Source organism: Herpailurus yagouaroundi, unplaced genomic scaffold (genome assembly GCF_014898765.1).
Source record: "Herpailurus yagouaroundi ecotype Mexico unplaced genomic scaffold, PumYag 184, whole genome shotgun sequence".
NCBI classification, from domain to species: domain Eukaryota; kingdom Metazoa; phylum Chordata; class Mammalia; order Carnivora; family Felidae; genus Herpailurus; species Herpailurus yagouaroundi.
In genome coordinates this window covers 4,335,910-4,360,418 of record NW_024412415.1, presented here as the reverse complement: position 1 = coordinate 4,360,418, position 24,509 = coordinate 4,335,910, and the positions used below count along the sequence as shown (strand labels likewise).

General features: G+C 36.4%; 1 long non-coding RNA gene across 1 annotated transcript in view; it reads left to right on the top strand.

Moving 5' to 3' along the window:
* Window positions 1–23,792, top strand: part of LOC121041474 (uncharacterized) — a 50,037-nt gene extending 26,245 nt beyond the window's left edge. The window contains exons 7-8 of the long non-coding RNA XR_005795757.1: window positions 22,538–22,667; window positions 23,391–23,792. This is a non-coding gene — a long non-coding RNA (uncharacterized LOC121041474). The remainder of the gene's footprint in view (window positions 1–22,537; window positions 22,668–23,390) is intronic.
* Window positions 23,793–24,509: the final 717 nt, after the last annotated feature.

Below are 24,509 nucleotides of genomic sequence, written 5' to 3'. Positions count from 1 at the left end.
ACAAACTCCAGTAAATCACACATCACTTTATGTTGGACTCCCACCTCTCTGAAGTTCTCCGTCACTCAAGCCACCTACCTGCTGTAATCAGAGCACTCTGCAGTGCATGGATGCACAGCTCTCAACCTGCTGAGACCTAGTCCATGATCCCCAGTGTGTAGCAAAAGTCAGCCAAGCAGATTGCCATATCTGTGTTCTGCAGCCCGCCCATCACGATGTATCAGTAGCCCCAAGTGCTGTGCTCCCGTACATGGACCTTTTTTTATAAAGAAGGAAAGTAAAAGCAACATGTCAATTGTAATTGTGGTTAGGCATTGATGATACACAATATTGTCCCATAGCTTTTATTACTTGAGATGCAAAAATGGACATAGTGAAAAACTTGCAAGAGACGTTGTAAACTAACTATGGAAAATGTTCTCTTTTATAAAGGTTTTATTTTAATTATGGGACATCTTAAAGTATAATTACCACTCATGCTTTTACTTAAGTGTCACGTTGTCTCAACCCTATCCCATTGAATGAACTAATAATAATGGACTGGGATTAGCATTTTGTAAGAGGTATATTATTATTTATTTTCCTAGGAATAACAGGGTACTTAGTGTCATCAAAAATAGAGGGCATTATTAAACCAAAACCACTTTTCTATGCCAGCTATTTATAAACCAACATATGAATAGTTCTAAAATATAGGGTACTGAAATGACTAATTGTACTGAGTAGATACTCATTAGGGGTAAAACTGCCCACGAAGGGAAGATTTGTCTATGGAGTTCTGATATCACTCTGTCAGCCATTGCAAAGTTACTCTGACGATAACACAAGATCTTATTTCTTCTGGGGCCAATTACCATGAAAAAAGTAGAGGTTAGAGAAATGTAGCCTTAGACATAGTTCCACCATGTAGGGATGTTAGGTCTGAACCAGGATGCAAGAATTTTCAGGAGAGTAGACAAAACAACAGGAAGCCGATCATACAGCATATAACTCTGGGAACTTTCACATGGTTGAGTATCTGTAAGATAAACCTCAGTTCCATCAACGTAAAGGCCACAAACAATAGTTGGCAAGTGCTTCAAAAGGAAACTCTCAACTTTGACACTGTTGACATCGTACGTTTACAGTTCTAATTTTCGGATCTCATTCTTCTAATTTGATACAATGAAGAGAAAATGAAGTTGAATGAACAATTTATTTATTGAGTTCCTGCCATGCTATTCTTTTTAAAAAAATTTTTTTAACATTTATTTATTTTTGAGACAGATAGAGAGCACGAGTGGAGAAGGGGCAGACAGGGAGACACAGACTCTGAAGCAGGTTCCGGACTCCAAGCTGTCAGCACAGAGCCCAGCGCAGGGCTCGAACCCACAAACCATGAAATCATGACCTGAGCTGAAATCGGTCACTTATCCGATGAGCCACCCACATTCCCCCCTGCCACGTTATTCTTAATCAGGACTTCTCTATGGCGTTGAACCCAATAATCACAATAAATCTGTGAAAGATAACAATCACCATTCGAGCCATCATAAAATCAAAGATAAGTTAACAATACAGGCTTGTAGTGGGACTGAGTACTCCAAATGGCCAGATTTTCACTTGAGTTTTAGTGGTCTGGATAGAAGATCAAGCCATTCCCTTAAGCCAAAGCCTAATCGTGAGCAAGGCCCTAACTCTCTTCAGGTCTGTGAAGGCTGAGAGAGGTACGGAAGTGGCAGAACAAAAGTTGGAAGCAGAGGTTGGTTCACAGGTTGAGTTAGCCACCTCTGTAACATAAAGTGCAAGGTAGAGCAGCAAGTGCTGATGTAGAAGCTGCAGCAAGTTATCCAGAAGAGCCAGCTAGCTAAGGTCATTAATGGAAGTAGCTACCCTAAACAACAGCTTTTCAATAGAGACAAAACAGCCTTATTTTGGCCTCAAAGCTTCAAAGAACAGACTGACTCTCTTTAGAGGCTAATGCAGCTGGTGACTTTAAATGGAAGCCAATGTTCATTTACTATTCCAAAACTCATAATCCTTAAGGATTATGTCATATCTATTCCGCCTGTGCTCTAGAAATGCAACAACAAAGCCTGGATGACAGCACATCTGCTTACAACAAGGTTTACTGAATATTTTAAGCCCACTGTTGAGCATAATTGCTCAGAAGAAAAAAAATTGCTTTCAAAATATCACTGTTCATTGACACTGCACCTGATCATTCAAGAGGTCTGATGGAGATGCACAGTGAGATTAATGTTGTTCTCATGCCTGGTAACACAATATCCATTCTGCAGCCCATGGATCAAGGAGCAAGTTTTATCTTCAAGTCTTGTTATTTAAGAAATATATTTATCTACATACATGTATCTATCTGCCATAGATAGTGATTCCTCTGATGGATTGGGCAAAGTAAATTGAAAACCTCCTGGAAAGTATTCACCATTCTAGATGCCATTAAGAACATTTGTGATTCACGAGAAGAGGGCAAAATATCAATGTGAACAAGAGTTTAGAGGTTGATTCCCAACTGTCATGGATGACTTTGGGGAGTTCAAGACTTCGGTGGAGGAAATACGTGTAGATATGGTGGAAAGAGCAAGAGAAACAAAATCAGAAGTGGAACCTGAAGATGTGACTGAATGGCTGCAACTTCATGATACAATTGTAATGGATGAGGAGTTGCTTCTTATGGATGAGCAAAGAAAGTGGTTTCTTGAGATAAGTCTATTTCTGGTGGAGATGCTGTGAAGATTATTGAAATGACAGCAAAAGGCTTAGAATATTACATAAACTTTGTTTATGAAGGAGTGGCAAGTTTTGAAAGGATTGAGTTTAATTTTGAAAGAAGTTCTACTGTGTGTAAAATGCTATCAAACAGCATCACAGAAAATCATTCACGAAAGGAAGAGTCAATTGATGCAGCAAATTCATTGTTGTCTTACTTTAAGAAATTGCCACAGCCACCCCAAACCTCAACAACCACGTCCCTGATCAGTGACCAAAAACGACTCCCAGTAACTCAAAGAGTTAGGAATTGAGTTTTTAAACTCAGAAGTATCTCTAGACAATTACCAGTGCTCATATCCCAAGCCCTACTGAAAATAAAATGCTGATCCTTACTTCTAAGTATTTGAAGCCAGTGGCAAATTGGATCTAACTAAATCTATCACAAAGCCTGTGTTCAGCTCAACTGCAGATTAGACTGACTCAGCACTGATCGTAGCAACCTTACAGAAGAAGGGGAAAGCCCTTTGCTGGTAGTTTCTACTGTTATTGACACAAAAGACTGGCATAGATTAAAATAGGATAAAAATTTTAAAATGTGAAGAAGTAGAAAAATGAGACCAATAAGAAAAAGACAGAAACAAGCTGACAGATAACCCAGATATTGACTTTAGCTATCCTGAACTTTAAAATAATTCTGGTAAGTGTGTTATAATATCTAGTGAAAGTTGATGAAGGAAGAGATTGAAATTTTCAGAAGATATATAAAACTATCTTTAAAATCTAATTAGAAATGCTAGAACAATATAAGAAGTTTAAAATTCACTTACTGGACATAAGAGCATACCGGACACAGCAGAAGAAAAGATCACTGAATTGGAGAACAGCAACAGAAATAAAACAGAAATAGAAAAATAAAAAAAATATCTAAACTGAACAGGGAGTCACAGATTTATTGAATGATTTCAAATCATCTAATATATGTGTCATTTAAGTTCCAGAAACAGAACAGAGAGAGAGAGAGAGAGAGAGAGAGAGAGAGAATGGGGCAAAGAATTATTTCAAAGAGATAATGGCTGCTAGTTTTTGAAATTAATGAAATATATCAACCCATATATTCTCTGCATAACATAGTCAAACTACTCTAAAAGGAGAAAATCTTAAAAATAGCCAGAAAAAAAAAAGACAACCTTATGCAAGAGAACAGATAATAAGAATAATGGCTGACTTCTTATCAGGAAAAAAAGGCAGAAGGCAATGGAATAACATCTTTGAAGTCCTGAAAGTCGAAATAGAATGCTGTATATAGCAAATACATTCCTCAGAAATAAAAGCAAAATAGATATTTCAAATAGACAAGATCAAGAGGTTTAATGTTGATAAATGCAATCTATGCAAAATGCTAAAGGAAAACTTTTAGCATTAAAGAAAATGATACAAAATAGAAGCCTATACCTACAAGGAAAAAAAATAAAAATCACCAAAAAGGGTAACTATGTGGGTAAATCTAAGAGATTTTTACATATATGTGTAAATACATATTATATATTATTATATATAATATATATTAGAAGGGGAAATGAATCTTGTATCTATTGCTCTATTATCTATAATTAATTATATCCATTACTATATATTATTTCATATAAATACATTATATAATACATATTATATTTTTATATAGTATATATTTAAATATATTTTATATATAAAATTCTCTTATATTTATAATATGCAGTATACTTAAATATAATATGTGCATATACATATGTGTTTATATTTAACCTAAGACTATTGAAAATTTAAAGCAAAAATAATAACCATGTATTTAAGATAAGACATAAGAAAACATATAAAATCACAGAGAATAGGAGGGAGATTAAATAGAATTCTGCTGCTTGGTATTGTCTTTCTCCCTCTCTCTCTCTGTTTTTCCTCTGCTCTCATCCACACACAACTGTGCTCTCTTTCTCTCTCCCTCAAAATTAATTAAAAAACTCAAAAAACAAAAACAAATGAAACAGAACTAACTTTATTAAAAAAAAAAAAGTAAGGCCCAACTACTTATCATTAAGATACACAGTGTAAATATAATGAGGAAATAAATAAAGGCACAGATATACACTGAAATAGTGGAAAAAGCTGTTGTAGCTATCAGAAAAAATAGACATTGACAAGTTTAGAAATATTTTCAAATGATAAAAGGGCCAATTCATTAAAAAGCTATAAGAATTTTAGATACATATGCACTTAATGATAAAGCTTCAAAATACATCGATCAAAAATTGAACAGTACCAAAAAGATAAGTACACAAATCCACAATGATAATTAGAGATTTTAACACCCATTTATCAATAATTGCTAGGCCAATAGAACCAACTACATTGAAAAGTAAGTAAAATTATAGAAATTCTGAACAATACGACCAACGAAACTGAACAAATTAACATTTATAGAACATTCCATCCAACAACTCTGAGAAACTAATTTGTTGGAAATGCACATGAGATAACCAAAACATATCATATGCAGGGTCATAAAAGAAATCTAAAAACTGTCAAGAAAATGAAATCCCACAGAATATTACTCTGACTACAACATTATTAAATTAGAAATCATATGTAGGAAATCTTAACTTATGTCTAAATAACCCATGAGATGAAGAATAAACCACTAGGAAAAAATTTAAAGTATTTCAAACTGAATAATTATGAAAATAAAATAGATAAAAATTTGTAAGATGCAGTTAGTCAGTGCTTGGGAGAAATTTATTGATTTGAACTCCTGATTAAAGAAGAAATGTTAAAAAGAAAAAGGAGAAATCTTTAAAATAAATGATCTCAGCTTTTATTTCAGAAAGGTGGGCAAAGTACAGCAAATTAATTTGAACTAACATTTAAGTTGTTTAGTTGGTGTGTTGTTTTATGTTTTCTATTTCCTTAATCTCTGCTTTTATTTTCTTCCCTCTATTTAAAAAAAAATAGAAAGCAGAATTTAATGAAATAGGACACATAAAACAACACACCAACTAAACAACTTAAATGTCAGTTCTTCGAAGAGATTAATACATTTTATAAAATCCTAGCAAGATTGGCCAAGAAAAAAAGAGAGAGTAAAAATGCAAATTGCTAGTGTCCAGAATGAAAGAGGCAATAGTGCTACATGGCCTATAGTCATTAAAAGAAAAAGAAGAGGATACTTAAGCAATTATATGCCAATATTTTGAATATTGATGAAATGGAAATACATTGAGAAATACAACTTACGAAAACTGACACACACAAAAATAGAAAATCTGAAAAGCCCTATATAAAACAGGAGAAGTAATCTGAATTAAAATTTTATACACACCACACATACAGACACACACACACACACACATACACAAATTTGAGGGCTATATGGTCTAACTGGCGAATTCTACTAAATATTTCAGAAGAAATAATGCCAAACTTACACAAAAGTATTCACAAAATAGAGGAGAAGGAAAGAAACATTTCCCAACTCATTTTATGGGGCCATAATAGCTCAAATTACAAACTTGACCAGGAAATTACAAAAAAAATTTTTTAAGGAAATAAAATTGCAGATAAAAATCACTTTTGGATGTACATAAAAATCCTCAATGAAACATTAATAAACCAAACCCAGTGATATATAAAATGGGTGATATATTCCATAATTAATGGCATATATACCAGGAATGCAAAGTTGATTTAATACTCAAAAACCAATAGAATTTATCACATTAACATAATAAGATGGGAAATCATTTAGGTGCATAAAAAGCATTTAACAAAATTTAATGCTTATTTATGATGAAATTCTCAGAAAACTAAAAATAAGAGAATTTTCTCAATATAATAAAGGACATCTATTAAAAACATATACTTATCATCAAATTTAATGGCAATAGATTGACCACTTTCTCCCCAATGTCTATTCTCACTATTTTAACATTGTTCTTACTGAAAGTTCTAGTCAGTGCAATAAAACAGGAAAAATAAACAAAAGGCATAGATATTAGAAAGATAATAAAAAGAAAACAATTCTTTTTCCCCCAAGATGATATGGTTAAATACATAGAAAACCCTAAGAAATTCATGGCAGGGAGGGGGATCCTATTAGAACTAATGAGTAAATTTAATGCATTGCAAGACATAAGGTTGAAATATAAAAGGCAATTTTATTTCTCTATACTAGCCAAAAAAAATGAAAACCAAAATTTTAAAAAATATACACCATTTATAAAGGCATATAAATCAAATTCCTTGGAATAAATTTATCCAAATACATGTATTATTTCTGTCTTAAAAACTGTAAAGCATTGCTAATAAATTTAAAGATCTTAATAAGTGGAAAGAGACACTATATTCTTGATTGGGAGACTTCATATTATTAAATATTCATTATCCCCAAATTGATCTATAGTCCCACAAGGGTAACAAAGTACCAGCAACACTTTTTGAAGGAATTGACACAGTGATTCTAAAACTTATTTGGGAATGCAAATTAGTTAAAACAACCTTGAAAAGACTAAGTTGAAGAATTTCCACCTTCTGAATTCAAGACTTGCTCTAAACCTAACCTAATCATGACAGTTTATTATTAGAAGGAGATACAAATAGATTTACATGAAAACAAGAATTGATTTTTCAACAAAGTCACAAGATTCTTTGGGGAAAGCAGTATTTTTTCAACAAATGGTGCTGGAAAGACTGTACAAGTATCTGGAAGAAAAAAGACCCTGGACCCTTCACATCATATCCCAAAATTAATTCAAAATGGATTATCGACCTAAACATAAAAGCTAGAACTTTAAACCTTTCAGAAGAATATCTTTGCAATCTTAGAGTAGGCAAAATTTTCTCAAGTTCCAGAAGGGTATCTTAGAGATCATACGTTGGTTTTAACTCAAGAGAGATGAAAGTATATACCCACAAAAAGAATGTTTACTATATTGTATAATTAAAATTAGCTAAGAGACTAGAACTTAAGCGTTCTCACTGAATGAATGAATGAATGAATGTATGAATGAATGAATGAATGAATAAAGTGATGAATGTGCTAATTAATGCAACAGTGGGCATTCTTTCACAATGTAAATAAATGTATATCAAATCATCACATTTGTACACTTTAAATATATTACAATTTCATTTGTTAATTATCCTTCAATGAGGCTGAAAGAAAAGAATTTTTAGAGAAGCTATATTCATAGTAGCCAAAAACTGTACACAATCCAGGTGTTCCTCAGCAGAATTGATAAAAAATTGAGGCACAGTTATAGAACTGAATGCTATTCAGAAAAAAAAAAAAAAAAAAAAAAGTAAGAATTACTGGTTCGTGCGAAAATATGGATGAGTCCTAAAAGTGTTTTCTTGAGAAAAAGAAGCCATTTATATAAAATCCAAGAACAGGCAAAACTAATGTGTGCTGAATAAAATCAGAGAATGGTTGCCTCTGGAAGGGAAGATGACTGGGTAAGGGCATAAAGGAACCTTCTGGGGTGGCAAAAATGTGCTACGTCTTGTTTTGGATAATGGGTAAATGAGAGTGTAGAATTGTCAAAACTCATCCAATTTGAATACTTGGGATCTGTCCACTTTATTATATATTAAAACATACCTCATTTTTACTGTATGTAAAAATTATAGACTCACTTACCTGAGACACTAAATAATTCTATAACATACTGACAATTGCAAGCCATTTCTAAGAAATTTTAAAATGAGTCATCTTATCCTGAATATAAACTAAACATATTACTACCATTTGTGGAAAGTAGAAGGTAAAGAAGTTATTTGAAGGGTGCCTGGGTGGCTCAGTTGGTTGAGCATCTCACTTCAGCTAGGTCATGATCTCATGATTCATGAGTTCAAGCCCCACATCAGGCTTTGCACTGATAATGCAATGCAGAGCCTACTTTGGATTCTCTGTCTCCCTCTCGGTGCCCCTCCCCCACTAGGGGTCTCTCTCTCTCTCTCTCTCTCTCTCTCTCTCTCTCTCTCTCTCCCTCTCTCAAAAATAAATGAACATTAAAAAAAAAAAGTTATTTGATTAAACAGCCACATCCAAAATATGGACTATTCCAAAGGACAAATAACCTTATTTCTTCTAAAGAAATATTAAAAAGGGAGGAGGATCTGTTATAGACTAAAAGACAAAACCAAATAAACTGTGCTACTTGGGCCTTGTTTGAATCTCTCATTGAATGAACCAGCTGTAAAAAAGACATTTTTAAAACAGTTGAAAATTTTGTATATGGACTAGGTATTAGGTGATAAAAAGTTAACTAACTTTGTTAAGTATATAATGGTGTTATGACTACATAAAAGCTCTCAGTTGTTATCATTTAGAGAGAAATAACATGACGTTAAGTATTTAGAGAGAAATAACATGATGTCTGAAATTTCTTTTAAAAGATTCTATCAAAAATAAAAATGAAAGGGGTGGGGTAAATGAAACAAGGTTAACAATTACTGGGTGATGGGGACATATAATTCTTTATACTATTTTACTGTATTATATTTCGTGTATACTGGTAATATACAACACTAAAAATTTACCACAGGTTACTCTTCTAGCAAAAGATACAGCTGGTTATTACTCAAGTTCTTATTATTCACAAGCTTCCAAATTACATATAAATCATTCACTGTTTTTTGACTTTTGTGTTGTACTGATCTTTTTAAGTCATTAAACAACACTAATGAGTTACTTAAAGCAAATATCCTAGTTAGTAAATTAACCTTTTTATTATTTTCTCTAGTACATCATTAAATGAATTTTCAGGTATATTTTATATTATTATAATTAAAATTATATTATAATTATGCTATATAATTTTCTATTATTAAAATTATACTGTTAATAATTGTTATAATTAACACTATATATTTATATATTATATTTTATTTTATATATGTATCTTATAACCGGATACTTTCCCTTTTCTTCCTCCAAAAGCAAAATAGTAAACCCAATCTTTATGAAGCCTTATGGACTTAAATAAACTGGATCTTTTTTCCAAAATTTTTTGATTTTTCAAAAAATTGCATAAAGTGAATGAAATTGATTTTTGCTAACATCAACTTCTGAGCGCCAGTATGCATTTTTAAATTTATTACTGAACGTGTACAGAGCTAAAAGTAGAGAGGTGGACTGTCTTTTCCCATTACGATGACAATTTAAACTTGACACGTTAACAAATCTTAACCTTTTATTCACCAAGGTAAAGACTCCCTCTTCAGATCTTTTATTATACCTCAAAGGACCTCTTTTCCAAGTCTTTTTAAAAAATGTTTGTGAAATATACTGAATTGTTTTTACAATGAAATATTTGGTGGTTAATACTTTCTTTGGAAATGTTAGTCACACATTGATTATGTGCTTCCATTTTTAAGGAAGGTTAATTACAAATCAAGATGCACACAGACACAGACGCACACACACACACACACACACACACGCCCCACACACCCTATCCCAACACCCTGATGTCATTCAAGACTCAGTTTAATTCCAAGGTACTCCACAAATCCATTCTGATCCCACATTCCCCACCTGCCATATCCCTTCTCTGCATCCCAGTGCATTTGATCTGCATCACTTTTAGGATATATATTATCTTGGGTCCACATTTCTGTCTTTGGAAAGATTGTGAGTCACCGTGTAAAAATCCCTCTGCTTTGAAATCAGAAAACGGGGGCGCCTGGGTGGCGCAGTCGGTTGAGCGTCGGGCTTCAGCCAGGTCACGATCTCGCGGTCCGTGAGTTCGAGCCCCGCGTCGGGCTCTGGGCTGATGGCTCAGAGCCTGGAGCCTGTTTCCGATTCTGTGTCTCCCTCTCTCTCTGCCCCTCCCCCGTTCATGCTCTGTCTCTCTCTGTCCCAAAAATAATAAATAAACGTTAAAAAAAAAAAAGAAAGAAATCAGAAAACGTAGTTTTTTCAACCTAGGCCAAAAATCCAAAGTCTCTGGACCTATTTCCTCATCTGTTATAGTGAAAGCAACATTAACCTAGCCTGCAATGTTATTCAGAGAATTAAATGAAATTCCCTGCGATCCTCATATAATGTCCAGGACATAGTAAGATCTCCATAAATGTTAGCAGTTTGTATTGTCATGTAGTTATTTTCATTCATCTCTTCCCACACTCCCTGTAAGTTCCTCAAGGATAAAAATTGTGCCAGTTAGTTGTTTACATATAGTAAGGTCTTAAAATAGTTCAGGAGGAGAAATAAAGGGAAAAAAATGGCATTTTAAGTGGATAAGAAACATTAGGTAGCATTTTAAATAAAATGTATTTATTTACCCCAGAAATCAGGGAAATACATCATATTGGATGATTAGATTGTCTTCAGAGAATGCAAGCCAGTATAAGATTGCAGAAAAGCATGTGTTTTAAAAGTAATTTTAAAAATGAGTTGTGTTTAAAAATTTTTTTAATGTTTTTATTTATTTTTGACAGAGACAGAGAGACAGAGCATGAGTGGAAGAGGGGCAGGGAGAGAGGGAGACAGAATCTGAAGCAGGCTCCAGGCTCTGAGCTGTCAGCACAGAGCCTGATGCGGGGCTAGAACTCATGAACCACGAGATCATGACCTGAGCTGAAGTCTGACACTTTAATGACTGAGCCACCCAGGCGCCCCTAAATATGAGTTGTGTTTATTAGCGAAGATAGTAGTTTCTTCTACCCTTACTACATTTCACTTACCACACCATCTTCAGTAAGTAATTTGGTATTAAACAAAATAAAATCCCATGGTTAAACTGAACATTTCAGTCTTCAGCAGTTGGTGCTACCATTGTTGGAGGATTCCCCAAGCACCAAAGAAACAGAGAATGAATCTAAAATGAGAGGGTAAGCCAGGAAGCGCAAGTAGAGAGATTTGGAAGAGATGATAGGCCAGAAGTCTGGGTCACTTTAAGAAACTTAAAGCTACCTGGATGGCAATCAGACACTCAAATTTTTGCTGAAAAAATGTGTACCTAATTCTGCATTCACAACAGCATTGGCATGCCTGATCAACTATAGTTATACCTACAAGTAGAACAGGAAAAATGGAGTAAATCCTATTTCATTGGGAAAATACTAACATTTGATTCCTTTCCAAAGCTCCAAGATGCCATATGAATGAAAAATTGCCGAGTGTTCTGAGCTACAGAATCATCTGAAATGGCAAAAGTCACAATCTCAAAAGTCAAGGCAGATATGGTCTGCTTGGCTCCATAGCCCAAACTGGATTCAATTTCCCAAGTCTAGTTCACATCCAAGAATGCAAATAAACACTGCCACATGAAATAAAGGTGGGGAAAGACCCAGGCTGATAAATTGTGATGTATACATTCAAATAGAAAAAGGAAAGTCAGAAACCAAGTTGAGATACAGTCCTGTCAGAGTGCTCTAAATTGACAGATTGTGGCCTTGTAGTTATCCAATTTATTCACATTTTTATAATTAGATTACAAAATGAACACCTGTTATTCTGAGCAATAGTCTTACAAGTATTCAATTTTCAGATTTCCCCCAAAAGAAATCATTTTCCCCATTATTCATGATTACAAATGGTCCTTTCTCAGTGTATCTGAAAGAGACTGTATAGCCTGTCCTTGTCCAATGTTATGGAAGTTTATACTTAAGACCTAAATCTTCACAGGCAGATGCCAAACGATGAAGCCATCTCTAAAAAGTTCAACCATCTAAAAGATTCCAAAAGGATACAGGACCTCAGGTGCCACTGATTGAAAGTGATATTTATCACACAATCTAGCTTTACTCAGTTTATTTATGTACGCTGCACTGATTGTAGAACAAAATTATAATGAAATGTATTTGCACTTGTAACCTAAGGCTACTGCAGGTACCCTACAATTTCTGGAGCATATCCAATTCAATCTAATTTTATTCTTTTTAACAAATTAAATGTCACTTAATTTGTATACCTTTGTAAAACTTTTCATACAGTAAATTTACAATTCAGAAAACAAAATTATCCACAAGTAGAAGAATTTCTTTTTTTATTTAGAAAAATACTATCACCATGCCTAAAATGTATGTTAAATCTAAATCTCTTTCTGTTTAAGATATAGTCTCAGAAAGGACTATCCAGAGACAACAACCCCTTGAGACCCACTCTCAGGCAGACACAGTGTAGGATTAACATGGAATAGTTCAAGTCAGTAGCCATTTACTAACTGTTTCCTGAAGGTTGTTACACACCGAGCTTGATTCTGAGCAGATCAGAATGGCCGCAAACCTTCTGGGTTGGTCCTTCAGGCTTCAAAGGGACAATCTTCTCTTTGTCAAACTCTCCAGTAAATGGGGACTGGATGTTGCACCGACTTCCTCTAACTTGTTCTTGGCAACATCACTGGAATAAGGGCGCCCAAAGGGAACCATGGAGACCCAGCTCTCCTCTGGAGAGTAACAGAATAATCCAGGAAAGGCTTTTCAGGCTAGTCTCCTTTTTTATTTTTAAGTTTATTTATTTATTTTGAGAGAGATATTGAGAGAGAGAGAGAGAGAAAGGGGTAGAGAGAGAGGGAAAGGAAGAGAATCCCAAGCATGCTCTACACTGTCAGCGCGGAGTCCGATGCAGGGTTTGAACTCACGAACCGTGAGATCATGACCTGAGCCAAACCCAAGAGTTGGACACTTAACTGGCTAAGCCACCCCAGTGCTCCCAGGCTAGTCTTCTCAAATGGTTTACTGGATTGTTTTCGTTTCTCCATTTCTTTCTTACTTCCTGAAACTGCTGAAGAGATGGAAGTCTCTCATCTTTTCAGGGAGATTGTTTTTCCCTTTGCTTTTTAGGTCTCCTTTTTGGTGACTTCTTCACTTTATCTTCTAACTTTTTAAATGAAATTTATTGTCAAATTGGTTTCCATACAACACCCAGTGCTCATCCCAAAAGGTACCCTCAATGCCCATCACCCACCCCCCCATAAACCCTCAGTTTGTTCTCAGTTTTTAAGAGTCTCTTATGCTTTGGCTCTCTCCCTCTCTAAACTCTTTTTTTTTTCTTCCCCTCCCCATGAACTTCTGTTAAGTTTCTCAGGATCCACATAAGAGTGAAAACATATGGTATCTGTCTTTCTCTGTATGACTTATTTCACTTAGCATCACACTCTCCAGTTCCATCCACTTTGCTACAAAAGGCCATACTTCATTCTTTCTCATTGCCACGTAGTATTCCATTGTGTATATAAACCACAATTTGTTTAAACATTCGTCAGTTGATGGACATTTAGACTCTTTCCATAATTTGGCTATTGTTGAAAGTGCTACTATAAACATTAGGGTACAAGTGCCCCTATGCATCAGCACTCCTGTATCCCTTGGGTAAATTCCCAGCAGTGCTCTTGCTGGGTCATAGGGTAGGTCTATTTTGAATTTTTTGAGGTTTCTCCACATCCTCGCCAACATCTATAGTCTCCTAATTTGTTCATTTTAGCCACTCTGACTGGCGTAAGGTGAATTCTGAGTGTGGTTTTGATTTGTATTTCCCTGATGAGGACCGACGTTGAGCATCTTTTCATGTGCCTGTTGGCCATCTGGATGTCTTCTTAAGAGAAATGTCTATTCATGTTTTCTGCCCATTTCTTCACTGGATTATTTGTTTTTCGGGTGTGGAGTTTGGTGAGCTCTTTATAGATTTTGGATACTAGCCCTTTGTCCGATATGTCATTTTCAAATATCTTTTCCCATTCTGTTGGTTGCCTTTTAGTTTTGTTGATTGTTTCCTTTGCTGTGCAGGTTTTTATCTTCATGAGGTCCCAATAGTTCATTTTTGCTTTTAATTCCCTTGCCTTTGGGGATGTGTCAAATAAGAAATTGCTGCAGCTGAGGTCAGAGAGGTTTTTTCCTGCTTTCTCCTCTAGGGTTTTGATGGTTTCCTCTCTAACATTCAGGTCCTTTATCCATTTTGAGTTTGTTTTTGTGAATGGTGTAAGAAAGTGGTCTAGTTTCATCCTTCTGCATATTGCTGTCCAGTTCTCCCAGCACCATTTGTTAAAGAGACTGTCTTTTTTCCATTGGATATTCTTTTCTGCTTTGTCAAAGATTAGTTGGCCATACTTTTTTGGGTCTAGTTCTGGGGTTTCTATTCTATTACATTGGTCTATGTGTCTGTTTTTGTGCCAATATCATGCTGTCTTGATGATTACAGCTTTGTAGTAGAGGCTAAAGTCTGGGATTGTGATGCCTCCTGCTTTGGTCTTCTTCAAAATTACTTTGGCTATTCGGGGCCTTTTGTGGTTCCATACAAATTTTAGGATTGCTTGTTCTAGCTTCCAGAAGAATGCTGGTGCAATTTTGATTGGGATTGCATTGAATATGTAGATAGCTCTGGGTAGTGTTGACATTTTAACAATATTTATTCTTCCAATCCATGAGCACGGAATGTTTTTCCATTTCTTTATATCTTTTTCAATTTCCTTCATAAGCTTTCTATAGTTTTCAGTATACAGATCTTTTACATCTTTGGTTAGGTTTATTCCTAGGCATTTTATGCCTCTTGGTGCAATTGTGAATGGGATCAGTTTCCTTATTTGTCTTTCTGTTGCTTCATTATTAGTGTATAAGAATGCAACTGATTGATGCACATTGATTTTGTATCCTGAGACTTTGCTGAATTCATGTATCAGTTCTAGCAGACTTTTGGTGGAGTCTATCGGATTTTCCATGTATAATATCATGTCATCTGCAAAAAGTGAAAGCTTAACTTCATCTTTGCCAATTTTGATGCCTTTGATTTCCTTTTGTTGTCTGATTGCTGATGCTAGCTCTTGCAACACTATGTGGAACAACAGCGGTGAGAGTAGACATCCCTGTCATGTTCCTGATCTCAGGGAGAAAGCTCTCAGTTTTTCCCCATTGAGGATGATATTAGCTGTGGGCTTTTCATAAATGGCTTTTATGATGTTTAAGTATGTTCCTTCTATCCTGACTTTCTCGAGGGTTTTTATTAAGAAAGGGTGCTGGATTTTGTCAAATGCTTTTTCTGCATCGATTGACAGGATCATATGGTTCTTATCTTTTCTTTTATTAATGTGATGTATCATATTGATTGATTTGCGAATGTTGAACCAGCCCTGCATCCCAGGAATGAATCCCACTTGAACATGGTGAATAATTCTTTTTATATGCTGTTGAATTCGATATGCTAGTATCTTATTGAGAATTTTTGCATCCATATTCATCAGGGATATTGGCCTGTAGTTTTTTTTTTACTGGGTCTCTGTCTGGTTTGGGAATCAAAGTAATGCTGGCTTCATAGAATGAGTCTGGAAGTTTTCCTTCCCTTTCTATTTTTTGGAATAGCTTGAGAAGGATGGGTGTTATCTTTGCTTTAAATGTCTGGTAGAATACCCCTGGGAAGCCATCTGGTCCTGGATGAAACTCTTATTTGTTGGGAGATTTTTGATAAGTGATTCAATTTCTTTGCTGGTTATGGGTCTTTTCAAGCTTTCTATTTCTTCCTGTTTGAGTTTGGGAAGTGTGTGGGTGTTTAGAAATTTGTCCATTTCTTCCAGGTTGTCCAGTTTGTTGGCATATAATTTTTCATAGTATTCCCTGATAATTGCTTGTATTTCTGAGGGATTGGTTGTAATAATTCCATTTTCATTCATGATTCTATCTATTTGGGTCATCTCCCTTTCCTTTTTGAGAAGCCTGGCTAGAGGTTTATCAATTTTGTTTATTTTTTCAAAAAACCAGCTCTTGGTTTCATTGATGTGCTCTACAGTTTTTTTAGATTCTATATTGTTTATTTCTGCTCTGATCTTTATTATTTCTCTTCTTCTGCTGGGTTTGTGGTGTCTTTGCTGTTCTGCTTCTGTTTCCTTTAGGTGTGCTGTTAGATTTTGTATTTGGGATTTTTCTTGTTTCTTGAGATAGGGCTGGATTGCAATGTATTTTCCTCTCAAGACTGCCGTCGCTGCATCCCAAAGCATTTGGATTGTTGTATTTTCATTTTCATTTGTTTCCATATATTTCTTAATTTCTTCTCTAATTGCCTGGTTGACTCATTCATTCTTTAGTAGGGTGTTCTTTAACCTCCATGCTTTTGGAGGTTTTCCAGACTTTTTCCTGTGGTTGATTTCAAGCTTCATAGCATTGTGGTCTGAAAGTGTGCATGGTATGATCTCAATTCTTGTATACTTATGAAGGGCTGTTTTGTGACCCAGTAGGTGATCTATCTTGGAGAAGGTTCCATGTGCACTCGAGAAGAAAGTATATTCTGTTGCTTTGGGATGCAGAGTTCTAAATATATCTGTCAAGTCCATCTGGTCCAATGTATCATTCAGGGCCCTTGTTTCTTTATTGATCCTGTGTCTAGATGATCTATCCAATGTTGTAAGTGGAGTATTGAAGTCCCCTGCAATTACCACATTCTTATCAATAAGGTTGCTTATGTTTGTGATTGTTTTATATATTTGGGGGCTCCCGTATTGGGCGCATAGACATTTATAATTGTTAGCTCTTCCTGATGGATAGACCCTGTAATTATTATATAATGCTCTTCTTCATCTCTTGTTACAGCCTTTAATTTAAAGTCTAGTTTGTCTGATACAGGTATGGCTACTCCAGCTTTCTTTTGACTTCCAGTAGCATGATAGATAGCTCTCCATCCCCTCACTTTCAATCTGAAGGTGTCCTCAGGTCTAAAATGAGTCTCTTGTAGACAGCAAATAGATGGGTCTTGGTTTTTTATCCATTCTGATACCCTATGTCTTTTTGTTGGAGCATTTAGTTCATTTACATTCAGTGTTATTATAGAAAGATATGGGTTTAGAGTCATTGTGATGTCTGTAGGTTTCATGCTTGTAGTGATGTCTCTGGTACTTTGTCTCACAGGATCCCCCTTAGGATCTCTTGTAGGGCTGGTTTAGTGGTGATGAATTCCTTTAGTTTTTGTTTGTTTAGGAAGACCTTTATCTCTCCTTCTATTCTAAATGACAGACTTGCTGGATAAAGGATTCTCGGCTGCATATTTTTTCTGTTCATCACATTGAAGATTTCCTGCCATTCCTTTCTGGCCTGCCAAGTTTCAGTAGAGAGATCTGTCACTAGTCTTATCGGTCTCCCCTTATATGTTATATCATGTTTATCCCTAGCTGCTTTCAGAATTTTCTCTTTATCCTTGTATTTTGCTTCACTATGATATGTCGTGCAGATCGATTCAAGTTACGTCTGAAAGAAGTTCTCTGTGCCTTTGGATTTCAATGCCTTTTTCCTTCCCCAGATCAGGGAAGTTCTCAGCTATGATTTCTTCAAGTACACCTTCAGCACCTTTCTCTCTCTCTTCCTCCTGTGGAATCCCAATTATGCATATATTATTACATTTAATTGTGTCACTTAGTTCTCTAATTCTCCCCTCATACTCCTCGATTTTTTTATCTCTCTTTTTCTCAGCTTCCTCTTTTTCCATAATTTTATCTTCTTTTTTTTTTTAATTTTTTTTTCAACGTTTATTTATTTTTGGGACAGAGAGAGACAGAGCATGAACAGGGGAGGGGCAGAGAGAGGGAGACATAGAATCAGAAAGAGGCTCCAGGCTCCGAGCCATCAGCCCAGAGCCCGACGCGGGGCTCGAACTCACGGACCGCGAGATCGTGACCTGGATGAAGCCGGACGCTTAACCGACTGCGCCACCCAGGCGCCCCCATAATTTTATCTTCTAATTCACCTATTCTCTCCTCTGCCTCATCAATCTGAGCTTTGGTCGCCTCCATTTTATTTTGCAGCTCATTTACAGCATTTTTTAGCTCCTCTGTTTCTTAGTCCCTTGATCTCTGTAGCAATAGATTCTCTGTTCTGTATACTTTTTTCAAGCCCAGCGATTAATTTTATGACTACTATTTTAAATTCATTTTCTGTTATATTGCTTAAATCGTTTTTGATCAATTTATTAGCTGTCGCTACTTCTTGGAGTTTCTTTTGAGGAGAATTCTTCCATTTCGTCATTTTGGATAGTCCCTGGAGTGGCGAAGAACTGCAGGGCTCTTCCTTTGTGCTGTCTGGAGTAACTTGCGTTGGTGGGCAGGGCCGCAGTCAGACCTGATGTCTTCCCCCAGCCCACTGCTGGGGCCACAGTCAGACTGGTGTGTGCCTTATCTTCCCCTCTCCCAGGGGCAGGACTCACTGTGGAGTGATGTGGCCCCTGTCTGGGCTACTTGCACACTGCCAGGCTTGTGGTGCCGCTTTGATGAGATCTGGCATATTAGCCAGGGTGGATCTGCAAGGCGCACAGGGGCGGGAGGGGCAGACTCAGTTTGCTTTGCCTTTGGTGGTCTTCTTTGGGTGGGGCCCTGCAGCACTGGCACCAGGAGGGAGGCAGACCCGTCAGAGGGATGGATCCACAGAAGCACAGCTTTGGTGCAAGCAAGTTCCCTGAGGGGAAATGGTTCCCTCTGGGATTTTGGCTGGGTGATGGGAGAGGGAGATGGCGCTTCCCAGCACCTTTGTTCCCCGCCGAGCTGAACTCTGTCCTCCAGGGCTCAACACCTCTCCCTTCCATTGTCCTCTAGTCCTCCTGCTCTCCGAGCAGAGCTGTTGACTTATAATATTCCACATGTTAAATCCCACTGGCTGTCAGAACTCACTCCAACCATCCCCTCTGCTTTTGCAAGCCAGACTCGGGGGCTCTGCCTTGCTGGGAGTGCTGCCCCTCCACCACCCTGGCTCCCTCCCGCCAGTCCATGTAGCTCGGACCACCTCTCCACCCTTCCTACCCTCTTCCGTGGGCCTCTTGTCTATGCTTGGCTCCGGAGAGTCCATTCTGCTAGTCTTGTGGTGGTTTTCTGGGTTATTTAGGCAGATGTGGGTGGAATCTAAGTGGTCAGCAGGAAGCGGTGAGCCCAGCATCCTCCTATGCCACCATCTTCCCTCTTCCTAAAAAACTCTTCTAACTTTTTAACTTATCTTCTTACTTTATTACTTTTCATTAATTCTTTTTGTCTCTGGTCTTCCTTTCTATAGCAACCTGTTATGTACTTGAGGAATGCAGTATTTTATTTTGTAAGGGATACAATTGATCATTCTTTAGAGTCTTCTTACCCCAGTTTAGTTCTCTTCCCCACCCCCACCCCCAGGTTGCTTTTTTTTTAGTTTGTTTATTTGAGTCTCCAGCTTTGGCATGGAAGGCTTTCCTCAAATGTCGTGTGGTGCTTGATTTCACACTCATCTCTAAGCATGGGGTGTATAAATTGATTTGAAGATCTGAGCTTCAGAACAGGGTTTGCTTGTAAGACTGAAGCAGAGTTTTACTGAATCATCATCTGACTGATTTGCTTTACCAGGTAAAGCCCATTAGCTTTAGCTCTTTGTAGGCTCTTGAGAGTCCCTGAGAAGAATCCTGTAAGTCATTGACCAGAGGGTACAGTACCGGCTGCTAGGATTTTGGAAACCAAATGGAATCAAGAGTTAGAAATGAGATGTCTTGTTCAGGTGGAGATACTCACTTATGTTTTTCAGTCAGCGCCTCCAGTCTTAAAACAGATGTGTGTATCATCTTGCTTTCAGCCCTACATTGACATATGGTCACAAATTCTTGTGTCTTTATATTTATTGTTTATGTAATGATTTATCAATTTTCCTGCCTGCCGGATTCAGGTCAGCTTTCCAAGTTCTGCTAAGTCAGTCACTATTAGTATATCTATTTTTCAAGTTCAAAAATGTGAAGATATTGGCCATTGCCAGTTCTTTGGCCTCGTGACGGTAAGCCTATGGATCTCAGCGAGCAGTATTGCTTCCAAGGGGTACGTTGCAAATTTGTGGAATTGTTTTTTTGTTTGTTTGCTTGTTTTTGGTTATCACAATGATTAGGGGATACTGCTGACATTTGATACACAGGAGACAACTTCATTTTTGTTATTCTATAAATATTTTGCCCATTGAATCATATCACAGTCCACTCCCAGATAAGAATTGTGGCTATAGACACATGTCTGATATATAGACTCTGAATTCTGCAGAAATGCCCTAAGTGAAAATTATACTTTTTTGCACTTGTAAAGGGAATTTTGATTTTTTTCACTTTGATCTGATCACAAAGAAAATTTTCCCTTTTCTAATGTCTATTTATCCACTCAGAAATGCAAATTAGTTCTGCTGATTTTATTAAGCTGTTGTTTTTGTTTCCTTTCACATTTTTAATTGCATCCTTCATGGGAATGCATAATTAGGCCTTGAGTCTAATTTATGATAAATACAATTTATTCAAATATTTAACAATAATTAATGGCAGCCTCAAAAAGAGCAAGATTAATAAAATCTACAAACCAATTTTTATTTTTTATTTTTTACAAACCAATTTTTAAATTGGTAATTCCCTTACTATGAGTTCCTCATGGTTTAAAAGCCACAAAATGGAAAAATGAAGTGTTCTCATGCCAATAAGAATACCCTTTCAATTCCTGGAAGTTAATATTTCCATCACACATGTATTTATATTAACTCATATCTTATTTCCCCTGTGATTTGCATCATCTTGTATTATTCTACATCAATGATAAACTTCTAGAAAAGGATTAAAATAATGTATGTAATGCTTCATCTTCAAAACTTCACATGAGAAGTCAAACTGTCAAAACTAATCAACCCATTATTTTTCTGCAAAGGGAGGATAAATGTACATTGGTCATATTATGCTAAAGATCTGCCAGATAATCTTATTAAATAATTTATACAATATCCTGTTGGCCTACTGTAGTTAAAAATAATAAAAATACTTCTTATATAATGTAACAGAATAAATTGCTAATATTAGAGAAAATCGTTTTCCAAGCACATCACCATCAGAGGACTAACAAATTTAAACTGTTCAGAGCAATCCCACTTACTAAAAAGTTAATATATAGCATATCTACCATGACTACTTCTTAAGTGTAAGTCATTCATCATAGTAATTTTATTTCTTGAACTATTTACATAGGATTTACCTCACTAAAGTCATTGGTAAACATCTTTGTTTTCAAGGGTAGCTTAAGACAGATATATATGTATATATATATATATATATATATATATATATATATATATATTTGTGTGTGTGTGTGTATATAACATTGCCACGGCATTCACAAAGACACAATTTGTATTATATTTTAAAGCAGGATTTCAATGCTCAGACTTTTGCAGGCAAAAAATACTAGTAGGCTCAAAAGTCTATTGTTTCTGTGCCTATAAATTACTCTTCTAGTAATTTCCCAGATGTTTCCAGCTTGCCATAGCTAGTTGAATACAGGCTAGTAAAAGTCTCCTCATTTCCAAATCATGCATACAGTAAATATTTTAGAATGTCATAGCCTTTTTTTTTTTTTTTTTTTTTCAAAAAGAAGCTTCAGAGGAGCTCAGAGGATAAAACCAGGGGACTATCTATGCATATCAAATATTTTATTTCTTTTTTTTTTTTTAAATTTTTTTTCAACGTTTTTTATTTTATTTTTGGGACAGAGAGAGACAGAGCATGAACGGGGGAGGGGCAGAGAGAGAGGGAGACACAGAATCGGAAGCAGGCTCCAGGCTCTGAGCCATCAGCCCAGAGCCCGACGCGGGGCTCGAACTCACGGACCGCGAGATCGTGACCTGGCTGAAGTCGGACGCTTAACCGACTGCGCCACCCAGGCGCCCCTCAAATATTTTATTTCTAAAGGAAAAGGAAAAATATATCAAGTGTATCCCAAACACAAAATATTTTATTAATATTTTAAAGTCATATATCTATGGGAGTGTATTAAGAGGGTTTTGAAAGTGTCGTTCACACCCAGCAATAATAACAAAGCCATATAAGCCAAAAAATAATCACTTTTCTTGTATCCAGCAGAGAACTAACATCACAAAGCAACCAAGTAACCTGAAATATAAGAAGAGACAGGTCCCTCCAAAGAGAAAGGAAGTGATCTCTGGCTCAGTTCTAAGAGAATATGTGGGGAAGAGATGCTGAGCACCATGTAAGTAAGATTTCATCTAAAATTTTTAACAAATTTTAAGGACTCACTGTAAAGTAGCAAGAGCACATAAAATCCCTAAGAACTGCTGACTCAAGGGGGTTCCTCTTGCAGGTTCTTTTCTACCAACGTTCACAGCTCACCAAGGAAAAAGACTGGGCAGGACAAGAGACCAGAGAAATCCTTCCTCAGTAGTATAGGCACTGCTATGGAAAAATCCCAAAGCCCCACCAGAGCCTTCTCCCCTGTGGAATAAAACTCTTAGTCCAATGGGCAAAGGGCAGAAAGCCTGGTGCTTCCAGGGGAACCTGGGTGGCTCATTTGGTTAAGCATCTGTCTGACTCTTGATCTCAGCTCAGGTCTTAATCTCAGGGTCGTGAGTTCAAGATTCATATTGGGCCATGCACTGGGAATGGAGACTGCTTTAAAAAAAAAAAAAAGAACAAAAGAAAAAAAAACACCTCTTGCTTTTAGGGCACAGATGCATAGAAAAATTCCTATATTCCTGGAGAAGGGAGAGAAAACCCAGACCATGAGTGATCCCCGATTGCTGGGGAGAGGCTGGATTTTCTCACACATAACACCCACCATGGCAAAATTTGGCTGCCACATGGAGAAGAAGCAGGGTCACTGAGAAAGCTCCCCACTGAGATCCAAACACAGATGGCATGCCTAAAACTAAAGCTGGGCTAGGATGCACAGAATCACCTTTGCTCCGACCTCTAGGCCAAGAAACACTGAGTTGGAAGCACTCAAAGTTTTCCATTGTAAGAAAGCCAAGAAAATGGAGACAAAACTGCCTCTTAGGCACAAAGAAGGACAAGAGCAGAAGATGGAGAAGAGATGTTATGAAAACTCTCCAGCAACCCAGCCATACCATATACATAAGGTAATTCTAGAAAGATTTGCAATGGGTTGTGCACAGAAGGTGATCATAGCAACAACACACAAATACAAAACAGCTTACTCCTGACTACTTGGATACACACTCCAACATTTATGACCTAGTAGAAAAACCTTGCCCATTTCTGGACATAACTTCTGTTTACTTCAGTCTTTACTGTTGAACATAAATGTGAACATTTATAAGAAAAAAAAAATCTCCTGTTAAGAGACAAAGGAATAATCATAACCAGACCCAAGATGAACCAGATATCAAAACTATCAGAAAAGGAATTAAAAATAAGTGCTCTTAATATGTCAGTAGGTCTAGTTTAAAAGATGGACAAAACGTATTAGGAGAATTTTAGCCAATAGACGGAAAAATATAATGAAATACTAGAAATAAAAAGCATGGTAACAAGATGAATACCTTTGACAGGATCATAAGTAGACTCAACACAACTAAGGAAAGAATCAGTAAACTTGAAAAGAGGATAATAGAGGGGTGCCTGGGTGGCTCAGTCATTTAAGCATCTAACTCTGGATTTTAGTTCAGGGCATGGAGTTCAGGCAAAAAATCATGAAGTGATAGAGGGATGGATATGTTCGCTATTTTGCAGTGATAGTTTCATTTGTATACATATTTCAAAATTTACCGATTATACCCATAAAGGTGTGCAGTTATTTATATCAATAATCTCACATTTTGTGAGATGGGGCCTCGCATTGGGCTCTGGCCTTGCAGTCTGGAATCTGTTTGGGATTCTCCCTCTCCCTCACTCTCTGCCCCTCCCCCACCCATGCACACGCTCTCCCTCTCAAAATAAATAAACATTAAAAAAAATAAAATAGGATAATAGAAATTTCATAAATCAAAGCACACAAACAAAAAGGAGTGAAATCAAAACAGAACAGAAAGAGTATCCAAGAATGACCAGTCTAAAGTTTGTATTATTGAATCCT